This window comes from Engystomops pustulosus, chromosome 10 (genome assembly GCF_040894005.1).
Source record: "Engystomops pustulosus chromosome 10, aEngPut4.maternal, whole genome shotgun sequence".
Taxonomy (NCBI): Eukaryota; Metazoa; Chordata; class Amphibia; order Anura; family Leptodactylidae; genus Engystomops; species Engystomops pustulosus.
In genome coordinates, this window is record NC_092420.1 from 37,511,813 (window position 1) to 37,517,812 (window position 6,000).

A 6,000-nucleotide genomic window follows, 5' to 3' on the forward strand; every position below is an offset into this window, starting at 1 on the left:
TTTGTTATTCTCCAAGCAGGAGTACAAACTTAGTCTCTCTTCCTGTGAAAGGATATCTGGCTCAATAGGCTCTGCTCACTAAGAAGAGCCCATCACTACTTTCTTTTATTATTGCATTTTCGTTCTTTCCCTCATTCTTATTTTTATGATTCCAGAGATACGTTAGGGCTTGTTATCTGCAGGAAGCCTTGCACTTTTTAGTGATGCCATTTAATATTCCTTGCAATGTACTGGAAAGCTGGAAAAAAATGCCGCTGGTGGCAGCTGCTGCTTGGAGGTGGAGGCTTTGGAGGTTAAAGACGCTGCTGAGCTTCTTCTTGCTTCTTCTTCTCCAGGGTGTGCTTGGTCTTCTGTTTCTTGGTTTCGGTGGCTTTGCTTCAGGCTTCCTCTGGAGATGAGAATCTTCCGGTCAGGTCTGCTCAGTTTCCTGGAAGGGGGCGGAGCTATGCAAATCTTCCCGGATGAGTTCTTCCCAAGGCTTCTCCACTCCTCTTCGGATGAGCCGAGGTCCAAGCGAGTACTGTCTGTTTGTAAGTAAAAGAACAATAATCTGCTTCTTTTTTAGTAAAAGGTGAAAGATTTTTAACTTTTGCAGAGAAACCCATATTCCCGTTTTATAGGTAGAAGGGTCAGTAAGGCCAGTCTTAAATGTCACGTCCAAAAATTTCTGAAGCCCAGGGAATAACATCAAAATGGTAGCCATTTGTTTGTTACCATCATGCATTGGGCCGGTGATCGGGATTTGCATATAGAGGTTTTATTTGTAATTAAGAACAATGATAAAAATATATCTTAAATCTTTTATAATACTAAACTGTCACGACCCCCAGTCACTGGAGTCCACACACGGGGATACCTACTCTATGGAGTCCCAGAATTTAGCCCTTAAGCTCCGCCCACTTCCACAAAATGGCGTCCTAGCGCTAAATTTACTCCACGCAATCTCAGCCCCCTGTCAATCCACTGCCACCACCCACGAGTTACTTACGCAAAGAAGGCCGTAGGCACCTCAACCACACAGACAATGTACCCGGATGATTTACACACCACATGCACTCACTTCTTATACGATATTAACAGGATAAATTCACACAGAACATGCAATCGCTTACTACATGGACTATGCTAACAATGACCTCTGGTAACGCAATTTCCTTCGGAGACTCAGATTCTTTAAGGCTACAAGAGGAGGCTTATTAAAGTTAACACTTTAATTTACATTAAAAAATGCAGTACACGCAAAGAATAAGAGTGTCACATAAAATGAAAAAGATAAAAACAATACACATACGGTAATTACAAACAGTTAGGAAAAAGGAAACAAAAAACTCTTGCTATCGAAATAGGAAGAAATTCTTTGGCCCGAGGACAGGGCATAGACAGCGATCCCGTCCTCTAGTGTGATAGAGTCCCCCAAACTGAGCCGCACTCTGGCCAAAGGTGTAAATTTCGTCACCTGGGGAAGAGCACTTTTCTATGATCAAACAGAGACTCCCTGGAGTGCGGAGACACACTGCCCAGTGCCTCTTCCTGGCTGGTTGTAAAACTGGTCAAATGGAGCCTCAGGACATGATTGAAACAACACAAAGACAAGAAAACTAAAAAAATAAAACGTGTTTGTACTCCTGCTTGAAGAATAGCACAAGCCTAGTTCAAATCTTTTCTTTAACAATGGAAAGGATTGGACAGATCACTACACCTGAAGGTCCCGCAAAGTAGGCAGATCCTCCACGGGACAACCTGAGCCTGCACAAAAATTCTTCTCACATGAGTAGTTAGAAACTTAGCTTTATTAAATGAGCATAAGTCACAATTACATACAATAGTAAACGAAGAGGATGGTCAGGGGCACTATTGAGAAAGCTCTTGTGTCGTACGGTTTGAACTCTGTATTGACTCATATACCGAGTCCTCGCTGCACTTACAACTTTTAAAACTTTGTGTGGTGCTCTAACTGTGGGACATAGTCATGTGCAAAAAGCTTCATAAAGGAGAAAAGAAAGTTGGCACTCACCACCCTTTGTAAAATTCTTTTTCTTTATTGATCCATTTTAAAACATGGCGTACACGACAGGGGAGGGTTAGCAAAGTGGATACGTTCTTGGTTCAGGGACAAATCGTTTCGCGCTTTATTTAGATTTATCTCTCTCCCTTTTGCTTGTACAAGACCGTGATCTGCATCAGGGAAGGCGGCATCCTGCCCTCCACCACCATCTCCCCGTAGAGCTCCAGCAGGTCCAGGCAGATGAGGTCCCCCAGCGCTAAGTAGAGCTCGGCCGGGAGACCGTTACTGTCCGGAGTCCTGCCGGGTCTGAAGGATTTTTTTTTTTAAAACATATTTTATTAGTTTTCTTTTTATCAGATATAATAAATGAAATAATATTCAAAACTGGTGTATCTTTTTCAAGACATTATGGAAACATCATACATATGTGAATCAGATACAAAATCTTGCCAGAAAGGGTAATCCCATCATCTTCCTGCAAATCCTCCAAGCTGCTACCGTGTCAGTAAGGAGGAGGTTATGTTTGACCTCCCAGGGGAGAGAGGCTAGGCGAGTATGTAACAAGCTTGGCAGAGTGGTCGGAGCTATTAGTTCGGACTCCAGGGCTGTATTAGAATAGCAAGATTTCCCTACTAAACATTCTATGACATGACGCATTAAGCACGCAACATTATATTTCCTAATATCAGGTAGGTTGATACCTCCCTGGTCCTTTGGCAATTGAAGCTTATGCAGCGCTATGCGTGGCCTTTTACCTGCCCTTGTGAAAGCTGAGTTTACTGCATTAACGTCCACATGTTTGAGGAGCAATGGGATGGTTTGCATCGGGTATAGCAGTTTTAGGAATTACATCATTTTTACCAGGTGACACCTAGCTGACAAAGATAATGGTAAATTATTCCACCGTTTAAGCTCTAAAGAAATTTTACGTATGAGAGGAGGGTAATTTAGGGAATATAAAGAGTCAGGGTCTTTTCCCACTTTTATCCCTAGATATTTAATAAAGGAATTAGATACACTAATAGGCACGCCCAAATCGTTCTTATTTAACTTCTGGCCATCTTTAGAAAGGTCTAACAATTCACATTTACTGGTATTGACCTTAAATCCTGAAAAGGACCCAAATTCTTCTAAATGGTGAAAAACCCTAGGCACATCTCTTACCGGGTTGGATAGGAATAATAATATGTCATCCGCAAACAGCGTGACTCTCAGTTGTCGGTTTCCTATGGTAATCCCCTCCCAATCTGGTGAGGTCCGCAGCAAATAGGATAGAGGCTCGATAGCCAGATTGAATAGTAAGGGAGATAAGGGGCAGCCCTGACGGGTACCTCTGTGGAGACAGAAGGGCTGAGAGAAAGCCAGGAATACAGATCCTCGCTGATGGCATCCAGAGTGGTTAGAACCTTCCTGATGTTCAAAATTGCCGCCCGTCCTCTAACAAATCCCACTTGTGATGGGTGGATGAGTTTAGGAAGGACCTCAGCTAATCTATCTGCCATTATTTTAGAAAGCAATTTAAGATCAAAATTTATCAAAGATATTGGCCCATAGGATGCTGGCATCAGAGGATCTTTACCCTCTTTGGGAAGTATTTTAATGTGTGCCTTATTATTTACATCTGGGATAGGGGCTCCTGACAGGTAGCCATTAAAGACATGGCTCAGGTGCAACGAGGACAGACCCAATAGAAATTGTCAATATACTCAAAAATTACTATACTGACCTCTATTCCATCCCTCAAGGTCAAACTCTACCACCGACATCATGGCTGCCCTCATTGCATCTACCCACCATAACTAATGAAGATTTAGATTCCCTCAACTTACCGGTGACAGCTGAGGAGATACACAGCGCCATTAAAGTCATTAGGGTTGGTGTTACCTGTTCTCTCGGTATCTTATAATATTCTCCTGAGAAGCCATCAGGCCTCAGGGCCTTAGATGCTTTTAAGACTTTAATGGCGCTGTGTATCTCCTCAACTGTCACCGGTGAGTTGAGGGAATCTAAATCTTCATTAGTTATGGTGGGTAGATGCAATGAGGGCAGCCATGATGTCAGTGGTAGAGTTTGACCTTGAGGGATGGAATAGAGGTCAGTATAGTAATTTTTGAGTATATTGACAATTTCTATTGGGTCTGTCCTCGTTGCACCTGAGCCATCTTTCATTGCCATGATTGGGGTGGTGGGAATATTGCCTTTAGCAAACCTTGCTAATAGCCTTCCTGCTTTGTCCACCAATTCTCTGCAGTTTTGTCTCCATCCTAGAACGATATAGTGATTCTTTATGTTCAAGCCACTGATCGTATGTCTTTTTAGCTTCCACCCACTCCCCCATATGCCAATAGTGTAAGATATAATCTGGCCCTGTATCGCCACCTTTGCCACATCCCAATAAAGCTGTGCCTCGCTGTCCTGAAATGGGTGTTCCGCTGTATATTCTAACCACCAGCCCCTTAATTGAGTCTGAAAGTCTTCTCTAAAAGCAAATGTATTTGGGAACCTCCAGATATAATCCGTTCCCCTGGGAGTCTCTTCTAATATATGTAGTGAGATTGGGAAGTGATCTGAGATCACCATGTCTTGAATTGTTACCTCTAACACTCTACTCGTTAAGCCTGTTGAGAGTAGCCAGTAGTCTATTCGTGACCAAGAGTTTTGGACGTGTGAAAAATGGGTGTATTCCCGCCCCTCAGGATGTTCAGACCGCCACACATCAGTGAGTTCTGTATCCGCCAGAAAAGATTTTAGTGTGTTCTCTTCCCTGTTCCTCAGGATTCTCCCTTCTCCTGTCCTGTCACTCAGTCTTTCTTCTCCTTGATGTACCACTAAATTTAAGTCTCCCCCCAGAATTTTGGGCATAGGGGGCAGCTGGAGCAATTCCCCTGTTAGTTTCTGAAAAAATGATTTCTGTCCTACGTTTGGTCCATACACGTTACATAGCAGAAATTCCTGTACTGGAGATTGGATGCGTAAGATCATGACCCTGCCTTCTGTGTCTTGATATACCTCTTCAACCTTGTTTGGGAATTTTTTTCCTATGAGGATAAGAACCCCTGCTTTACCTTGTACTGCGGGTGACCCAAATACAGAGTCAACCCACAAGCGTCTCATCCTGTGGAAGTCTTCAGCCTGTAAGTGGGTTTCTTGAAGCAGAGCCACTCCTGCATTAATGCGTTTCAAATGTCGAAGAACCATGAGGCGCTTGTGGGGGATCGTAGTCCGTCTGAAGGATTTAGCAGCAGAGAGCGGCTCGGCCACCGTCAGAGGGGCGTCCGTGGCCTCGGCACCTGCAGGATCGAGGGTGGCTTTGTCGTCCATGGGCTTCCGGGAGTAAAGGTCGCCGTAGAAGTCGCTCTTCCCCCTCTGCATGCATTCGCTTTCATCTCTTTCAGGGGAGTGTGGCCGGAGTAGACTTTCCTGAAAAAGAAAGAGTTACACTTCTCACCCTTCTCCAGGTTGTCCACTTTGGCATGAAAGATGATTCGCCTGGATTCCTCCTCAAAGTGCCTCTTCAGGCCCTTCTTGGTGTCCTCCAGCTCCTCTCTGACGTCCAAGCCGCACCGTTGGAGGTCCTGCAGGGATCTCAGCTGACGCTGGAGGTCTGTCTTCCCACCATTCGCTTACGGTTTCAAATAAACATTTGTCATTCCTCAGGACCATGTAGATGTCTCTCAGCTCCGCCTGCACTCTCTCATCCGCCAGCAGGGCGCAGTTCAGTTTCCTGATCTCCTTGGAGGTGAACAAAAAGTCAATCCTAGAACGGGAAGAGCCGTTGGAGCTGCTCCAGGTGTAATTCACGGAGCTTGCCCCGACGGCGTCCCTCAGGGATGCTTCCGTCACTATCTCTATCAGCAGTTTGGAAGTGGAGTCCAGCTTGCGCCACTCTTCCTCTATGACGCAGTTGAAATCATCGGCCAATACTGCCTCCCTAGTGGTGGCGAGTTGCAGCCTGAGGTTCTGGAAAAGCTCCAGTCGCTCACCCCTGTCAGGGG